Source organism: Anomaloglossus baeobatrachus, chromosome 2 (genome assembly GCF_048569485.1).
Source record: "Anomaloglossus baeobatrachus isolate aAnoBae1 chromosome 2, aAnoBae1.hap1, whole genome shotgun sequence".
Lineage (NCBI taxonomy): Eukaryota > Metazoa > Chordata > Amphibia > Anura > Aromobatidae > Anomaloglossus > Anomaloglossus baeobatrachus.
Window position 1 is genome coordinate 195,210,064 of NC_134354.1, and position 19,472 is coordinate 195,229,535.

The window sequence follows — 19,472 nt, forward strand, 5'->3', positions numbered from 1 at the left end:
TTCCTTTATTTACCAGTACATTTTGGTATCTATATTTAGGCAGGTATAAATGTCTAATCCTTTTATTATCCAGCTAGCTTGCTTTGTTCTTCCCATGCACAACACATGAATGCTCAGCCCAGCTGAGTGTGCATGTCCATGAGAGAACCAGTTGGTGTCAGCTAAAAAGAGGTTTTGTTGTAGGTGTAAGGGGTACTTTGCACACTACGACATTGCAGGTGCGATGTCGGTGGGGTCATGTCGAAAGTGACGCACTTCCTGCGTCGCTCTCGACATCGTAGTGTATAAAGCCTAGATGATACGATTAACGAGCGCAAAAGCGTCATAATCGTATCATCGGTGTAGCGTCGGCGAAAACCATAATTACCTTGCTGCGACGGTCCGAAGTTGTTCCTCGTTCCTGCGGCAGCACACATCGCTGTGTGTGAAGTCGCAGGAGCGAGGAACATCTCCTACCGGCGTCACTGCGGCTCCTGTTGGCTATGCGGAAGGAAGGAGGTGGGTGGGATGCTTACGTCCCGCTCATCTCCGCCCCTCCGCTTCTATTGGCCGCCTGCCGTGTGACGTCGCTATGATGCCGCACGGCCCGCCCCCTTAATAAGGAGGCGGATCGCCGGCCAGAGCGACGTCACAGGGCAAGGTGAGTGCATGTGAAGCTGGTGTAGCGATAATTTTCGCTACGCCAGCTATCACCACATATCGCTGCTGTGACAGGGGCGGGGAATATCGCACTCGGCATCGCAGCATCGGCTTGCGATGTCATAGTGTGCAAAGTACCCCTAAGAACACTGGCTATGACTTTTTCGGCAGTAGAAAGCGGCCATAGCTTATGTCTCGATTACTCATTTATTTTTGCTCCTTCCTGATGAATCTCATTGTCCTGCTATATGTTTGTTATGCCAGTGGCCAACATTATATTACACCTATATCCAATTACAGTACATGCATTAGGCCATCTTTGGTATTGAAATGTATAATCTAATATACAAAGCTGAGTGTGTGTGTGTGTGTGTGTGTGTCTCCGCTAAAGGAATACGCATTGTCGCATTTACAATTATGATATTTTGCACAGACGCCTCATGTGACTAAGGGAAAGTCATAAACTATGTTTTGACAGGAAAATTTAACACCGCGCTTACAGTTACGCTCCAAAAAACCTGCCTCCATTAAAGTGAATGGAGCTGGGAACTACAGGTCATTGACTGCAGCTGTGATTGGTTGTTATAGGAATGAAGAACATTCATAGTATAAGAAGCTTCTGTGTGAGGTATTATGATTTCTGTGGAGAGACGGACACAGAGACAGACAGACATAGGCACAGACAGCCATGGAGACAGACAGAGAGACAGACAAACATAGGCACAGACAGATACAGACAGGTAAAGAGGCAGACAGAGGAAGAGAGGGAAAGAGACTGACAGAGACAGACAGGGAAAGAGACAGACAGAGGCAGACAGGGAAAGAGACAGACAGGGAAAGAGACAAACAGAAAAAGGCAGGCAGGGAAAGAGGCAGAAAGGGAAAGAGACAGACAGGGAAAGAGACAGACAGGGAAAGAGACAGACAAGGAAAGATACATACAGAGATAGACAGGGAAAGAGACAGAGACAAACAGACAGAGACAGACAGGGAAAGAGGCAGACATACAGAGACAGACAGACAGGGAAAGAGACAGACAGAGGCAGACAGACAGAGGCAGACAGGGAAAGAGACAAACAGGGAAAGATACAGACAGGGAAAGAGACAGACAGAGAAAGAGACAGACAGGGAAATATACAAAGAGACAGACAAAGAGACAGACAGGGAAAGAGACAGAAATAGACAGACAGGGAACGAGACAGACAGACACGCAGAGACAGACACACAGAGACAGACAGACAGTGAGAGACAGAGACAGACACGGATAGAGAAAGAGACAGACAGACACACAGACAGACACACAGATAGACACACAGACAGAGACCGGGAAAGAAACAGAAAGACAGACAGACAAAAAAATACAGAGACAGACAGGTAAAAAGACAGCGAGACAGACAGAGAGAGGCAGATAGACAGATAGAGCGAGACAGACAGAACAGACAGACAAAAAGATACAGAGACAGACAGGGAAAGAGACAGACAAAGAGTCAGACAGAGACAGAGAGAAACAGACAGATAGAGACAAACAAACAGAGAGAGAGAGACAGAGACTGGGAGAGAGACAGACAGACAGTTACTATTCCGGGCAACGCCAGGTTACAGCTAGTGATAGAATAGATGCTAAATGTATATATGCCTCACATCCGCCCGTGGGTACACTAAATATATGGAAACAAACACAAGAACAATGAAATATCAACATTATATAAAACCTCAAAATTAGATGAAATATTTACAGTAAATGAAACTGTACGTATTACAATGTAGGCCAATACTGCACCAGGTTTGAGCCTCGTAATTTAAGTTTAAACAGGACAACCCATTCTGATTCCACATGTTTCCAACTGGTAAAATAAAAAAGCCTATACTCTCCTACTGTACCGACACTGTTCCAGTGGTGCCGCAGCTATCGTGATGTTATCATGTCACGCAAGCCCCCCATCCAATCAGCACTTGCTTCTGTCTCCCCGCCTTAGGACCAAACAAGCTTGTTTGGCCCCAAGGTGGGGATACAGAAGCTGTGATTGGAAGCGGGGCTTCTGTGATATCTAATGAGCCCTTAACCGCGAGCTGCAGCACGCCTGGAACAGTGCCAGTATGGGAGGTGAGTATAGACTTATTAATTTTACCTGGGGGAAACATGCGGAATCAGCAGGGGTTGTCCTACTAGTTAAAAATCCCTTTAAGGTTTTTTTTTTTTAATAAATACTGATGTATGCAAACAAGCTGTTGTGAACTCATATACTGTATATGAAAAAAATTCTAATTTTATTTTGTCGTTTTTTTGGGTCTGAAAATTTGTCTATGCTAACTAGTTGGAGCATCTAGCCCCTGGTGAACAAATTTGGCAATTAAATCACTAAATCTATAGACACGTTGATAAGAAGTGACTGCGGCATATATGACAAAAGCAGAAGTATGATGTGCTTTCTGTAGAGCTCACAAACCACATTAGGGCTTGTGCACACGCTGCGGTTTAGTTATGCTGCACAGTTTTGTCACAAAACCTGAAGGGTTTCCTAAATCCAGCAAAGTGAATGAGAATCTTGAAGTCTCATGCACATGTTGATTTAAATCTGCAGCATGTCAATTCTTTCACCGTTTTTGCTGCAATTTTCACTTATACTTATGAGTGGAGAAATATCTGCACCAAAAACACATTTAAAATGTACCTCAAAGCGTGCATATTTTACGTTGTGTTTTTCCTGCCAAGGGATGCGGAAATGGTGCAGAACTTTCTGCTCCAAATACTTAATGGCGCCTTTTTCAGGCTGATTTTGCCTAGAACCCACCTGACAAAAGCAGGAAGAAACCATCAAAAAGCATATACATATGCACAGCGCCAAAACATCTTGCTGGGCATGTGTTCCGGTTTTTTTTGAAAGGCACGAAGTGGTAAAATAAGTGATCTGACCATTCTTTTGCCAGCTTTTCTAATATATTTATAGAATGTTAAAGGTAAGACGCCACAGAAGACACTAAAGGCCACTTTACACACAGAGATAAATCTTTGGCAGATCTGTGGTTGCAGTGAAATCATGGACATATTGTTCCATTTGTACACAGCCACAAACCTGGCACTGATTGTCCACAATTTCACTGCAACCACAGATCTGCCGCAGATTTATCTCTGTGTGTAAAGTGGCCTTTAGAAAGATGTCAGAAAAGATGCTTCACGTAAACCCCCCCCCGGTGTTTTCCTGAGACGTCTTCCTACAGAAGAAGCTCACGAGAATAGAAAATGGCAGCTATGGTTGTGCTGTCTTCTGGTATCTGTAAACACTTCCCTTTTGGTCTGTATTCCTATAACTAATCGCCAAATATTACACTGCTCTCTAAAGAGAAATGAGGACATAGTGGTATGTTCTTTGAGAAGTATCCAGCTCCTCTGATACACTGAGACCTTGAGAAGCAAAAATACTTGAGATATTTCAGGCGGCACAAAACAATGGCTTTACTTCAGTGTGAAAGTACAGATCAACAGCTTCCTGCTTCAGCAAAGGCCCCATAAGCTCCTTAAAGAATTGCTGAATTTCACTACGAGAACGGAAGCCTCACATGACAGCCCTGCCGAAGCTTCATCACTACCCTACTGCTGATTGCACTTGGCAGCGTCTCACTGAAACCATAATAACCCACCCAGATGATTGTTAGAAATGTATTTCTAGTTAGAGGAAATTAAGTATATTTCCATTTGTCACAGCAGTTTCCCCCTTTTCATAAACTATTTTTATCTAAGTGTTTAATAGAATACCCAGGGCCCATTTGCTGTTCTTGTAGAGATGTAGATGCACCCAACCCTGACTTCAGTGCCCGTCTGAGTGTGGTGTTCGTCCGGAGGGTTACACCATAATGAACCAGGTGAGTATATAGACTTTGATGCTTCATTGGGATACAACAGCAATGCATTTCGATTCCATTAATCTTCAGACATAAAAATACATCTGTTAGAGTCTAAATATAAAACTAATCTCTGACACGTGTTTCGGAGTATTCGCCCTTCTTCAGTGCAAAGCAAGACGTTTCATAGACTAAGGGGTACTTTACACGTTGCGACATCGCTACTGATATATCGTCGGGGGTCACGGTTGTTGTGACACACATCCAGCGCCGGTAGTGACATCGCAATGTGTAAATCCTAGGAGCGACGATGAACGAGCGCAAAACAGTCAAAAATTGCTGATCTGTGTCACGTCGTTCATTTTTATAATGTCGCTCCAGCTGCAGATACGATGTTGTTTGTCGTTCCTGCAGCACCTCACATCGCTGTGTGAAGCCGCAGGAACGACAAACATCTCCTTACCTGCGTCCACCGTCAATGCCGAAGGAAGGAGGTGGGCGGGATGTTATGTCCCGCTCGCTCATCTCCGCCCCTCCGCTTCTATTGGCCGGCCGCTTACTGACGTCGCGGTGACGCCGAACGCACCTCCCCCTTGAAGGAGGTATTGTTCGGCGGTCACCGCGACGTCGCCGACAAGGTATGTGCGTGTGAAGCTGCCGTAGCGATAATGTTCGCTACGGCAGCGATCACCAGATATCGCATCTGTGACGGGGGCGGGTACTATCGCGCTCGACATCGCTAGCCGATGCTAATGATGTCACAACGTGCAAAGTATCCCTAAAGGCCCTGTCACACACAGAGATAAATCTGTGGCAGATCTGTGGTTGCAGTGAAATTGTGGACAATCAGTGCTAGGTTTGTGGCTGTGTACAAATGGAACAATATGTCCATGATTTCACTGCAACCATAGATCTGCCAAAGATTTATCTCTGTGTGTGACAGGTCCTTTACTCTTAAGCCCATTATGTGCTTTCTAATTCATGCATGCAGTAAGTGCGCACAACTGAGCTGTATTTTGCATGCGCATAGGGTCTTAGGACCCAAACCCCAACAATCACACTATATACTACAAAAAACTTTTGCAATTGAGTAAAAAAGTGAAACAACTTAAAGTTTTTATTAAAGGGATTGTCCATTATTCCAAAAACTCATTCTCAATTATATTTCCCCCATGTAAATAACAGCCTTTTCTCACCTCCAATGCTGGAGCTGTGTTAACTATGTCAGCATCTGTTCTCCCGGGGCTCACATTACATTATGTTGCACAAGCTCTGCAACTAATCAGCGGCTGCCTCACTCTCACTTGTATTGGATGTAACTAACATTTGGGTGAAGTAAGAGAGCAGCATCTCACTCCCACATCTTCCAGATGTCGGTTTTGTCCTAAGGAAGTGATAATGAAGCGGATGCTGATTACACCATGTTCCAAATTATTATGCAAATTATATTTTTCTCTCTGATTTTCCTAAACGTCGGTGCAAATGACAGTCAGTCTAATAAAAGTCATCACCCGTTAGAGTATACATAGAATTTTATTGAAGAAACCTCCCAATGATAACAGTATAATCTTCAAAATTAAAAACTCAAAATGCACTGATCCAATTAGGCACACTAGAGTTTCTAAACATTTTATATGTTTTAAAGAACTGAAAATTCTCATTTGTGGAATGTGCAGCATTAGGAGGTCACATTCACTGAAATAAAAAATAATTTAAATCCAAAACATCCTAACAGGCCAAGTTACATGTTAACGTAGGAACACTTCTTTGATATTCACCTTCACAATTCATTGAACTTGTGAGTTTTTGGAGAGTTTCTGCTTGAATTCTTTGCATGATGTCAGAATAGCCTTCCAGAACTGCTGTTTTGATGTGAACTGCCTCTCACCCTCATAGATCTTTTGATTGATGATACTCCAAAGGTTCTCAATAGGGTTGAGGTCAGGGGAAAATGGTGGCCCCACTATGAGTTTATCTCTTTTTATGGCCATAGCAGCCAATGACACAGAGGTATTCTTGGCAGCATGAAATGGTGCATTGTCATGCATGCAGATGATTTTTCTCCTGAAGGTGGTTTCAGCTTTTTGTACCATGGAAGAAAGTTGTCAGTCAGAAACTCTATATACTTTGCAGAAGTCATTTTCACACCTTTAGGAACCCTAAAGGGGCCTACCAGCTGTCCCAAAGCATGACTCCTCCACCTCCTTGCTGATGTCGCAGCCTTGTTGGGACATGGTGGCCATCAACCAACCATCCACTACTTCATCCATCTGAACCATCCAGGGTTGCGCTACACTCATCAGTAAGCAAGACTGTTTGAAAATTAGTTTTCATGTATGTCTGGGCCCACCACAATCGTTTCTGCTTGTGAGCACTGCTTAGGGGTGGCCGAATAGTAGGTTTATGCCCAAAGCAAGCCTTTGAAGGATCATACACCTTGAGGTTCGAGGGACTCCAGAGGCACCAGCAGCTTCAAATATTTGTTTGCTGGTTTGTAATGGCTTTTTAGCAGCTGCTCTCTTAATACAATGAACTTGCCTGGCAGAAATCTTCCTCATTCTGCCTTTATCAGCACGAACACGTATGTTCTCTGAATCAGCCACAAATCTCTTCAGAGTACAATGATCACGCTTAAGTTTTCAGGAAATATCTAATGTTTTCATCCCTTGTCCAAGCCATTGCACTATTTGATGCTTTTCGGCAGCAGGGAGATCCTTTTTCTTTCCCATGTTACTTGAAAACGGTGGCCTGCTTATTATTGTGGAACATCCAGTTTTCCTTTTATTGGGCTCACCTGGAAACTAATTATCACTGGTATCTGAGATTGATTTCAGTGATCCAAAGAACCGGAGACACAATACCATCAACGAGTTTAATTGAAAAACAAAAAAAAAATAATCGCTAGGACACTTAAATCCAATTTGCATAATAATTTAGACTATGGTGTATTTGCAGAGTTCGAGCAACATAATGTAAAGTCAGCCCCAGGAGAACAGTCGGTGACACTGTTAAAACGGCACCTACATCAGAAGTCAGTATCTAATTGAGAAGGGTTGGAGTAGTGAACAACCCTCTTAAAGTTTGGAAGTTATCTCCTATCAATAAGATATGGGATAATGTCCTAATCGCTGGGGGTCAGATTTCTGGGACCCCACCAATCTTTGAACCCCTTTCAGAGTGGCGGGCGATCATGTGCACCAAGGCAACATTTATTCTCTATGGGACTGTCAAAGCTTACAGCTGGTCTTCAGCACTCCACTACTAGGACAACCCCATCTAATCCCATGTTTTCCCCAGGTAATATAATTTGGCCTATACTCACCTATGGTAGTGGCACCGTTCCAGGGGCGTCTGGGCTCGCTTTCGGACCACATGAGTCAATCAACAAGAAGTGAGTTGCGCTCACTTCCTGTTGATTCTTCATTTGGTCCGAAGGCGAGGAGACAGAAACCGGCACTGATTGAATGTGGGGCTTGTGTGGCGTCATAACCTCACGTGAGCCGCGGCACTGCTGGAATGGCGCCGAAATAGGTGAATATAGGCTTTATTATTTACCTGAAAGAAACAAGTGGAATCAGGAGGGTTTTTCCTAGTAGTCGACAACCCCACTGATGAATGGGGCGGAGGTGCATGATTAACCAAGTACTGACGCTCCTGTGGGCTGCTGCTGTAAAGGCCCCCATACACATTAGATGAAAATAAGTGCATGAACAATTATTCCTAGTCAGACATGTCAGACTGCATTGGCCAATACTGGATTTTCTCACCTAACGGTGAAGTCAGCCCCAAAAAATCCAACATGTAACCGGTGTTATGAAAGATAATGAAAATCTAAGGATCATAATGAACAACAGTTTCACCTAATCAGCCAACAAATGGTAATTATGGTTGAAGCCAGACATTTTAGCTATCACCTAATGTGAACCATAAGGCCGGATTCACCAGCCACATGGGCTCCTGACATGAGTCACCTGCTTCATCGTTATAAATGAAGCCGTTAGCACCGGCCTTACTACTCCACATTTTCTCATCTGTGACCTACTTTATGCTTTTAGTAGAATTCATCTTTGAGTTTCCCACCAAAGCTAAAAAATAAAAGCCCAGGGTCTCCTGATGTCTTCTGGACTCTCTGGAGGACACGGTTGCTTCACACATTGCTTTCATAACTTGTGAGAAATTTAGTTCAAACTATAATTTCTGCTCAAGATTTCTTAAAACTAGTGCAAAACATTTCACCAATCACATTTTGGCTCTTATTTTTCAATGACGTATTACGAAATTGAAGCAGTAACTTGATTGGTTGCTATGGAGAACATGTCCATAACAACGAATCAGATACCAACTTTTGTTTCATAAACACTGGGAAATTAAAAGCTGAACGCTGATTATGGCTACCCACAGGGCCCAGTGCCCCCCGGCCTCTGCCCACAGGGCTCAGTGCCCCCCGGCCTCTGCCCACAGGGCTCAGTGCCCCCCGGCCTCTGCCCACAGGGATCAGTGCCCCCCCCCCGGCCTCTGCCCACAGGGCTCAGTGCCCCCCCCCGGCCTCTGCCCACAGGGCCCAGTGCCCCCCCGGCCTCTGCCCACAGGGCTCAGTGCCCCCCGGCCTCTGCCCACAGGGCTCAGTGCCCCCCGGCCTCTGCCCACAGGGATCAGTGCCCCCCCCCGGCCTCTGCCCACAGGGCTCAGTGCCCCCCCCGGCCTCTGCCCACAGGGCCCAGTGCCCCCCGGCCTCTGCCCACAGGGCTCAGTGCCCCCCGGCCTCTGCCCACAGGGATCAGTGCACCCCCCGGCCTCTGCCCACAGGGCCCAGTGCCCCCCGGCCTCTGCCCACAGGGATCAGTGCCCCCCGGCCTCTGCCCACAGGGATCAGTGCCCCCCGGCCTCTGCCCACAGGGATCAGTGCCCCCCCAGCCATTGCCCACAGGGATCAGTGCCCCCCCAGCCATTGCCCACAGGGCTCATTCCCCCCCAGCTTCTGCCCACAGGGCCCAGTGCCCCCCGGCCTCTGCCCACAGGGATCAGTGCCCCCCCCAGCCATTGCCCATAGGGCTCATTCCCCCCCCCGGCTTCTGCCCACAGGGCTCAGTGCCCCCCCTCGGACGCAGAGCTCAGTGCCTCCGGTCTCTGCCAACAGGGCTCAGTGTCCCCTGCCCATTGGGCTCAGTGCCCCCCCCCGGCTTCTGCCCACAGGGCTCAGTCCCCCCCCCCCCCCGGCCTCTGCCCACAGGGCTCAGTCCCCCCCCCCGGCCTCTGCCCACAGGGCTCAGTCCCCCCCCCCCGGCCTCTGCCCACAGGGCTCAGTGCCCCCCGGCCGCTGTCCGCAGAGCTCAGTGTCCCCGGCGGCGGCAGGGCGGGTTCCTGACACGTCACTGTGCCTATAGCGTACGTTGCTATTGGCTGGTTACACGCACGTTGTAATCACAGCCATTCTATGCGTACGAAGCGAACAACTGGCTGTAAGTGACAGGAAGCCGAGCTCCTACACATCACATAACGGTCCCGGAGCTCCTCTGCTTTGATTGGCTGCTCATAAACGCTGCGCGCTCCCTGCCAGCAGGCCCCGCCTCTTCTCCGGTGACGCGCACAGGCGAGGCGGGCTCCCGGCGTGAGGCGCTAGTGTCGCTGCGGTGCTCGTGTGTCCGGTTAGGAGACGTCTCTGTGCTCACACCGGGGGAGGAGGCTTTGCCGGGGGATCCGGCTGGAGGTGGCGGCAGCAGCGTTGTGGAAGACGTGAACCTCTAGGTAAGTGACGGCTGCCTGGGAACTTCTCTGGTGAAGAGAACGGCGGGCAGGAAACGCCGGGGATGCGGCCCGCCCTTGACGTTAGGCCCCGAGTTGTCATCTCCCTGTCCGGGCGGAGGGCGGAAGGGTTAAGGCCCGTCCCTGACTTCCTGCCGGCGGGGACTGCGCTCCCATTACCGGAGGTCTGAGGAGCGGCCGGCATCACCGATCACTGCCCGTGTGGGTGGCAGGATGGTGGGTGTGGTGGCGACCTGTGGCTGAGGTCTATTTGTGACCTGTAATTTCTGTGACCAAGGAGAGGAACAGGGCGTCTGGTCATCTGCAACAGGTAGAGCGTGGGGTGTCTGTGCTGTACTAGTGGTGAGGGGGGAGTCTGTGCTGTACTAGTGGTGGTGGGGGGTGTCTGTGCTGTACTAGTGGTGGTGGGGGGTGTCTGTGCTGTACTAGTGGTGGTGGGGGGTGTCTGTGCTGTACTAGTGGTGGTGGGGGGTGTCTGTGCTGTACTATGGGTGAGGGGGGAGTCTGTGCTGTACTAGTGGTGGTGGGGGGTGTCTGTGCTGTACTAGTGGTGGTGGGGGGTGTCTGTGCTGTACTAGTGGTGGTGGGGGGTGTCTGTGCTGTACTAGTGGTGGTGGGGGGTGTCTGTGCTGTACTAGTGGTGGTGGGGGGTGTCTGTGCTGTACTAGTGGTGGTGGGGGGTGTCTGTGCTGTACTAGTGGTGGTGGGGGGTGTCTGTGCTGTACTAGTGGTGGTGGGGGGTGTCTGTGCTGTACTATGGGTGAGGGGGGAGTCTGTGCTGTACTAGTGGTGGTGGGGGGTGTCTGTGCTGTACTAGTGGTGGTGGGGGGTGTCTGTGCTGTACTAGTGGTGGTGGGGGGTGTCTGTGCTGTACTAGTGGTGGTGGGGGGTGTCTGTGCTGTACTAGTGGTGGTGGGGGGTGTCTGTGCTGTACTAGTGGTGGTGGGGGGGTGTCTGTGCTGTACTAGTGGTGGTGGGGGGTGTCTGTGCTGTACTAGTGGTGGTGGGGGGTGTCTGTGCTGTACTAGTGGTGGTGGGGGGTGTCTGTGCTGTACTATGGGTGAGGGGGGAGTCTGTGCTGTACTATGGGTGAGGGGGGGAGTCTGTGCTGTACTATGGGTGAGGGGGGAGTCTGTGCTGTACTATGGGTGAGGGGGGAGTCTGCTGTACTATGGGGTGAGGGGGGAGTCTGCTGTACTATGGGTGAGGGGGGAGTCTGTGCCGTACTAGTGGTGGTGGGGGGTGTCTGCTGTACTATGGGTGAGGGGGGAGTCTGTGCCGTACTAGTGGTGGTGGGGGGTGTCTGTGCCGTACTATGGATGAGGGGGGTGTCTGTGCTGTACTAGTGGTGGTGGGGGGTGTCTGTGCTGGGTGTCTGTGCTGTACTATGGGTGAGGGGGGAGTCTGTGCTGTACTATGGGTGAGGGGGGAGTCTGTGCTGTACTATGGGTGAGGGGGGTGTCTGTGCTGTACTAGTGGTGGTGGGGGGTGTCTGTGCCGTACTATGGATGAGGGGGGTGTCTGTGCTGTACTAGTGGTGGTGGGGGGTGTCTGTGCTGTACTAGTGGTGGTGGGGGGTGTCTGTGCTGTACTATGGGTGAGGGGGGAGTCTGTGCTGTACTATGGGTGAGGGGGGTGTCTGTGCTGTACTATGGGTGAGGGGGGAGTCTGCTGTACTATGGGTGAGGGGGGGAGTCTGTGCCGTACTAGTGGTGGTGGGGGGTGTCTGTGCTGTACTATGGGTGAGGGGGGAGTCTGTGCCGTACTAGTGGTGGTGGGGGGGTGTCTGTGCTGTACTAGTGGTGGTGGGGGGGTGTCTGTGCTGTACTAGTGGTGGTGGGGGGTGTCTGTGCTGTACTATGGGTGAGGGGGGAGTCTGTGCCGTACTAGTGGTGGTGGGGGGTGTCTGTGCTGTACTAGTGGTGGTGGGGGGGTGTCTGTGCTGTACTAGTGGTGGTGGGGGGGGTGTCTGTGCTGTACTAGTGGTGGGGGGGGTGTCTGTGCTGTACTAGTGGTGGTGGGGGGTGTCTGTGCTGTACTATGGGTGAGGGGGGAGTCTGTGCTGTACTATGGGTGAGGGGGGTGTCTGCGCCGTACTAGTGGTGGTGGTGGTGGGGGGGGGTGTCTGCGCCGTACTAGTGGTGGTGGTGGTGGGGGGGGTGTCTGCGCCGTACTAGTGGTGGTGGTGGTGGTGGTGGTGGGGGGGTGTCTGCGCCGTACTAGTGGTGGTGGTGGTGGTGGGGGGGGTGTCTGCGCCGTACTAGTGGTGGTGGGGGGATGTCTGCGCCATACTACTGGGGGGGGGGGGGGGGGGTGTCTGCGCCGTACTACTGGTGGGTGGGGGGGGGTGTCTGCGCCGTACTACTGGTGGTGGGGGGGGGGTGTCTGCGCCGTACTGGTGGTGGGGGGGGGGGGGTGTCTGCGCCGTACTGGTGGTGGGGGGGGGGGGTGTCTGCGCCGTACTACTGGTGGTGGGGGGGGGAGGGTGTCTGCGCCGTACTACTGGTGGGGGGGGGGGGGTGTCTGCGCCGTACTAGTGGTGGTGGTGGGGGGGGGGGGGTGTCTGCGCCGTACTAGTGGTGGTGGTGGTGGGGGGGGGTGTCTGCGCCGTACTAGTGGTGGTGGTGGTGGGGGGATGTCTGCGCCGTACTACTGGTGGCGGGGGGGGGGGGTGTCTGCGCCGTACTACTGGTGGCGGGGGGGGGGGGGGTGTCTGCGCCGTACTACTGGTGGCGGGGGGGGGGGGGGGTGTCTGCGCCGTACTACTGGTGGCGGGGGGTGTCTGCGCCGTACTACTGGTGGCGGGGGGGGGGTGTCTGCGCCGTACTACTGGTGGCGGGGGGGGGGTGTCTGCGCCGTACTACTGGTGGCGGGGGGGGGGGTGTCTGCGCCGTACTACTGGTGGTGGGGGGGGGGTGTCTGCGCCGTACTACTGGTGGTGGTGGGGGGGGGGGGAGGGTGTCTGCGCCGTACTACTGGTGGTGGGGGGGGGGTGTCTGCGCCGTACTACTGGTGGTGGGGGGGGGGGGTGTCTGCGCCGTACTACTGGTGGTGGGTGTCTGGGGGGGGGGGGTGGCTGCCTGCACTGAATGTAAATACCCCAAGGTCTGCCTGTAGAGGGGAAGCCTGTGCTGTCCTGATGGGTCTGTGCTGTGTGTAATTCCCCCCCCCCCCCCCAGTCTGTGATGTGACATGAGATCTTTACAGGGGAAGCAAGCAGGTTTTTGACATTTTGCTGACACTAACACTTTTGCGTACTTGTTTGGTTAAAGGTTACTGGTCACTATTTAAATAGAAGCAGAGCACAGATGGGAGGCTAGGGGGCGCGCTTGTTAGAGTTCACAGCTACCCATCCACGGATGGAAATGATTTGTCATCTATGGTGATAGTGATTTGTTCAGTGGCCGCTCTTATAAGCGGTGATGTGACACGCTTCTCTCAGCCCGCCTGTGCATAGACAGGAAGAGGTGAGCCGGCAGTGCTGTGACAGCGGGCATCTCACTTCTGACTAGTTCTTCCATAGGAAATTGTACAGATGTTATATTGATAGAAATCTATTCCTGTTGATGGCGTTTTTAGTTTTGTCTGCTTGGTGACGTCGGTGGATTGTTGGCCGGCTCTGTGACATGTAGTGCTGATGGTCAGCCAGGGCAGAAGACAAATTGATTTTCATTGTTCTGGGTTAATCACTGTGGATAAATAGTTAGAAACTGCGGGCGTGACAGTAATTCCTCACTGCAACCTGCTGAAAGCTGAACGGGAACCTGTTATGTGATTCCACTGCCCATGGTTTGGTGCTCATGATAAGGCGCAGAGAATCCGGCTGATCAAAGTATATTTTCTCTGAAACACCGCAGCATGTCAGTGTAAAACATACAACAGCAATAACATAACCATTGTCTGACTCATCCTGCCCCTGGTTTATGATCTTACGACAAGTTATCGACAGTTGCCTATTAAAGGATTATTCTCATCTTCATAAATAGGTATTGCTTTTTTAAAATTTTCAGCCATACTTGAAACGTAAGACTTTTGTTTACGCCTAGTTGCTTTGGAGACAGACCGCAGAAAATGCACAGTACTTAGAAGCTGGGCACTGTTACCTCTCAGGCCTAGCTGGCTTTATCTTGGTACAAGCTATAGAGCAGCATTGGTGGTCGGTCTCTTAATTGCAATTTCCAGACTGCATGTACAAGAGTGGCCACTTACCCCCATTGCTGACAAGACACATTTTCAATATATGCAGTTTGAAGAGCTGTAAAAGAATGTTCTAGTTTTAGATATTCAAATAATTTTAGTCATATATATATATATATTATAGACCATACGGAATTACTACAATATGTGTACCATTTTGGCTGCTGATCTGTCTTGGTCTCCTATGATCCGGCAGCTCCTGTTCCTCCTGATATGCATCGAACACATGACTAGAAGAGGAAGCACAGTCCGCACTTCCTATTTTTTTTTTTTTTTTTTACATACACGCTGCTTATTTAGCCGGTGTATACAGTGTTTGGGAAGGCGCAGACACTAATAAATTAACCATCTCTGCCTTTTCTATTGGGGAGCTTGCTTTCTGCGACAGCCAAATCACTGGTCCCGCAGCTATATGATCGTGTGTAGGCTCTCTCCCATGCAGTGACTTTTCACAACATCTTTGCAGCGTAGGACCGCCCAGACATTTAAAGTATTAGGCTATGTGCGCACACAGTGTTTTTGTTTTATTTTACGCTGCGTTTTTGGCCGCATAAAACGGCTGCCGGGGAGGTCAGCTGGTCGCTCACAGAAGCCGGCTGCCGGGAGGTCAGCTGGTCGCTCACAGAAGCCGGCTGCCGGGAGGTCAGCTGGTCGCTCACAGAAGCCGGCTGCCGGGAGGTCAGCTGGTCGCTCACAGAAGCCGGCTGCCGGGAGGTCAGCTGGTCGCTCACAGAAGCCGGCTGCCGGGAGGTCAGCTGGTCGCTCACAGAAGCCGGCTGCCGGGAGGTCAGCTGGTCGCTCACAGAAGCCGGCTGCCGGGAGGTCAGCTGGTCGCTCACAGAAGCCGGCTGCCGGGAGGTCAGCTGGTCGCTCACAGAAGCCGGCTGCCGGGAGGTCAGCTGGTCGCTCACAGAAGCCGGCTGCCGGGAGGTCAGCTGGTCGCTCACAGAAGCCGGCTGCCGGGAGGTCAGCTGGTCGCTCACAGAAGCCGGCTGCCGGGAGGTCAGCTGGTCGCTCACAGAAGCCGGCTGCCGGGAGGTCAGCTGGTCGCTCACAGAAGCCGGCTGCCGGGAGGTCAGCTGGTGGCTCACAGAAGCCGGCTGCCGGGAGGTCAGCTGGTGGCTCACAGAAGCCGGCTGCCGGGAGGTCAGCTGGTGGCTCACAGAAGCCGGCTGCCGGGAGGTCAGCTGGTGGCTCACAGAAGCCGGCTGCCGGGAGGTCAGCTGGTGGCTCACAGAAGCCGGCTGCCGGGAGGTCAGCTGGTGGCTCACAGAAGCCGGCTGCCGGGAGGTCAGCTGGTGGCTCACAGAAGCCGGCTGCCGGGAGGTCAGCTGGTGGCTCACAGAAGCCGGCTGCCGGGAGGTCAGCTGGTGGCTCACAGAAGCCGGCTGCCGGGAGGTCAGCTGGTGGCTCACAGAAGCCGGCTGCCGGGAGGTCAGCTGGTGGCTCACAGAAGCCGGCTGCCGGGAGGTCAGCTGGTGGCTCACAGAAGCCGGCTGCCGGGAGGTCAGCTGGTGGCTCACAGAAGCCGGCTGCCGGGAGGTCAGCTGGTGGCTCACAGAAGCCGGCTGCCGGGAGGTCAGCTGGTGGCTCACAGAAGCCGGCTGCCGGGAGGTCAGCTGGTGGCTCACAGAAGCCGGCTGCCGGGAGGTCAGCTGGTGGCTCACAGAAGCCGGCTGCCGGGAGGTCAGCTGGTGGCTCACAGAAGCCGGCTGCCGGGAGGTCAGCTGGTGGCTCACAGAAGCCGGCTGCCGGGAGGTCAGCTGGTGGCTCACAGAAGCCGGCTGCCGGGAGGTCAGCTGGTGGCTCACAGAAGCCGGCTGCCGGGAGGTCAGCTGGTGGCTCACAGAAGCCGGCTGCCGGGAGGTCAGCTGGTGGCTCACAGAAGCCGGCTGCCGGGAGTGTCAGCTGGTGGCTCACAGAAGCCGGCTGCCGGGAGGTCAGCTGGTGGCTCACAGAAGCCGGCTGCCGGGAGGTCAGCTGGTGGCTCACAGAAGCCGGCTGCCGGGAGGTCAGCTGGTGGCTCACAGAAGCCGGCTGCCGGCAGGTCAGCTGGTGGCTCACAGAAGCCGGCTGCCGGCAGGTCAGCTGGTGGCTCACAGAAGCCGGCTGCCGGCAGGTCAGCTGGTGGCTCACAGAAGCCGGCTGCCGGCAGGTCAGCTGGTGGCTCACAGAAGCCGGCTGCCGGCAGGTCAGCTGGTGGCTCACAGAAGCCGGCTGCCGGCAGGTCAGCTGGTGGCTCACAGAAGCCGGCTGCCGGCAGGTCAGCTGGTGGCTCACAGAAGCCGGCTGCCGGCAGGTCAGCTGGTGGCTCACAGAAGCCGGCTGCCGGCAGGTCAGCTGGTGGCTCACAGAAGCCGGCTGCCGGCAGGTCAGCTGGTCGCTCAGGTCAGCTGATCGTTTGGCTGCCGAGAGAGAGCATGCGCAGCAAAATGAAAAGTATTCCGCTGCTCAAAAAAACTCTACATGCTGCGTTCCTGCCGCCTGACGGTCAGTCGTTCCACGACTGATCAGTCGGGCGGTGGATGCAACGCAAGGGCATCAGTCACAATCTGCTGCTCATACAAGTCTATGGGAGACAACGGAATCCGCCAAACGGATTGTGTTGTTTATCAGAGCGGCAGATTGTGACTCATAATAACGGAAATGTGGACCTAGCCATACCGTAATTCCTCAAGGCAACGGATTGTGACTGATGCAAAACACAAGTGTGAATGTAGCCTTCTGGGCGGTTTTGATTCACTTAATTGCAGAAGTGTTTGTATTTACCAGCTCTGTCTTACAATATCCATCTAGGAAGATGGGAATTCCCCTTTTTTAAGACTCGGGCTTCACTTTGACTCCTAAGACAGGATTGTTCATTGTCCATAGTGTAGACCGTTGCAGCCAATCGCTGGATATTAGGCATGGTACCACTGTGCCAAGTGGTAGGCTGCAGCGGTAACATCACAAGTAACCTGTGCTTCCAGTCATCTGAGACCAGAGTGGTAGAGTGATGATGGTAGAGCAGGGAAGATGAGTGACAGCTAGGTTTATTTACATCTATAAAAGCTCATTTCCATTAAAACCCCTTAAGGCTATGTGCGCACTAGACCGTTTTTCCCGCGGATTTGCCCCGGAAATTTCTTGAGAAATGTCTGCAATCTTTGTGCAGACATTTCCCATGAAATTCAATGAGAAAAAAAAAATAGTTGTGCGCACTGTGCAGATTTTTCTCAAGAAAATTTCTTGAGAAAATGTGCATGTCCATTAATTTCCGCAGGTACCTGCGGTATTCCGGGGGTATTCCGCAGGTAGCAATGATGTGCGGTATACCACCGGAATAGCCGCGATTTACCTGCGGTAATGCCCATCGCTGCCTGCGGTTTTGCAGGAAGCGATGTCATTATGCCAGGAAGAGGAGCAGAGTAAACACACGTCACACTCCCTGGACGCCGCACAGAAGCACTTCCGTGCGACCTCCAGGTGCCCGTGCAGTGTGTGTCCTGCTCCGGCCTCGCGGCTGCCTGCACTGCAGGGTGTCAGTGTCTGCCCGCAGTGTTAGCAGCCTGTCACGCGGCAGCGCAGGCAGACACTGACATCCTTGCAGTGCTGGGAGCCGCGGGGATGACGATCGCTGCTGTCAGGAGGTGAGATCATTACCTGCTGTGACGATCTCCTGCCTCCTGACGTCAGCGCTGTCACTGCTGTCTATGCCCGTCTCGCGAGCGGCCCGAGACTGTCACTAGCGGTGACGTCACGGGCTCTCGCGATAAGTCAGTGACAGCGCTGACGTCAGCAGTACAGGAGATGATCACAGAAGGTAATGATCTCATTTATGCTTCTGATGGCAGCGCTCGTCATCCCCTGCAGTGACCTGAGCTGACCTATTGATGTTAGCTCAGGTAACTGCATTGCTCTCCCAGCCAATGGGGAACATTCTGTTTTTCATTGACTGGGACAGCGACTATGGTATGGATCGCCGTGCCCCCCCCCCCCCCCTTATTGCATTACGCCGGACGTGGAATTGATTGTGCTCTTTTCAATAAATTGGTTAAAGAGGGAATGTTTTGGGGAGTGTTTTTTCAAATAAAACTTTTTTTGTTGTCTATTTTTTAATTATTACTGACTGGGTTGGTGATGTCGGGTATCTGATAGACGCCTGACCTCACCAACCCCAGGGCTTGATGCCAGGTGACATTACACATCTGGCATCAACCCCATATATTACCCCGTTTGCCAACGCACCAGGGCGCGGGATGAGCTGGGGCAAAGCACCAGGATTGGCACGTCTAATGGATGCGCCACTTCTGGGGCGGCTGCGGCCTGCTATTTTTAGGCTGGGGAGTGTCCAATAACAGTGGACCTCCCTAGTCTGAGAATATCAGACCCCAGCTGTCCGCTTTACCTTGGCTGGTGATCCAATATGGGGGGGGACCCCACGTTTTTTGTTTTAAATTATTCATATAATTTAAAATAACAGCGTGGGGTGCCCACTGTTTTGGATTATCAGCCAAGGTGAAGCTGCCAGCGGTGGTCTGCAGGCTGCAGCCGTCTGCTTTACCCTAGCTGGCTACAAAAAATGGGGGGTGGGGGGGGGGGGGGGGGGGGGGGGGGGGGGGGGGGGGGGGGTGGGGGGGGGGGGGGGGGGGTGGGGGGGGGGGGGGGGGGGGGGTGGGGGGGGGGGGGTGGGGGGGGGGTGGGGGGGGTGGGGTGGGGGGGGGGGGGGGGGGGGGTGGGGGGGGGGGAGGGGGGGGGGGGGGGGGGGGGGGGGGGGGGGGGGGTGGGGGGGGGGGGGGGGGGGGGGGGGGGGGGGGGGGGGGGGGGGGGGGGGGTGGGTGGGGGGGGGGGGGGTGGGGGGGGGGGTGGGGGGGGGGGGGGGGGGGGGGGGAGGGGGGGGTGGGGGGGGGGGGGGGGGGGGTGGGGGGGGGGGGGGGGGGGGGGGGGGGGGTGGGGGGGGGGGGGGGGGTGGGGGGGGGGGGGGTTGGGGGGGGGGGGGGGGGGTGGGGGGGGGGGGGGGGGTGGGGGGGGGGGGTGGGGGGGGGGAGGGGGGG

At 53.2% G+C, this 19,472-nt stretch overlaps 1 protein-coding gene across 1 annotated transcript in view; it reads left to right on the top strand.

Annotated features, from left to right (window-relative positions):
* The first annotated feature begins 10,041 nt into the window (after positions 1 to 10,041).
* The window catches only part of RAP1A (RAP1A, member of RAS oncogene family), a 73,923-nt gene continuing 64,492 nt past the window's right edge, over positions 10,042 to 19,472 (top strand). The window contains exon 1 of the mRNA XM_075333594.1: positions 10,042 to 10,224. The gene's annotated coding sequence lies outside the window, so the exon portion shown is untranslated. The remainder of the gene's footprint in view (positions 10,225 to 19,472) is intronic.